The sequence below is a fragment of the Myotis brandtii genome, unplaced genomic scaffold (assembly GCF_000412655.1).
Source record: "Myotis brandtii unplaced genomic scaffold, ASM41265v1 scaffold656, whole genome shotgun sequence".
NCBI classification, from domain to species: Eukaryota; Metazoa; Chordata; class Mammalia; order Chiroptera; family Vespertilionidae; genus Myotis; species Myotis brandtii.
In genome coordinates this window covers 1,275,377-1,275,590 of record NW_005370548.1, presented here as the reverse complement: position 1 = coordinate 1,275,590, position 214 = coordinate 1,275,377, and positions in this window count along the sequence as shown.

The following is a 214-nucleotide window of genomic DNA, read 5'->3' as shown; positions in this document are numbered from 1 at the left end:
TCCGGGCTCCTGGGAGGCCGGTGCTTTTGTGGGGGCCTTTGTCTGCGGCTCCTGGGCGGAACGTGTGTGTGGGGGGCGCTGCCGACTTCGCCTTTTCAGGGCCATTGTCCTCTCCAGGCTGGAAGGCGGCCGGTCTCAGAGCAGGCCTGGCCGCTCCGTGGCCAAGGGCCACTGTGGGGACCCAGGTCTGAGCAGACGCAGCCCTGCCCTCAGG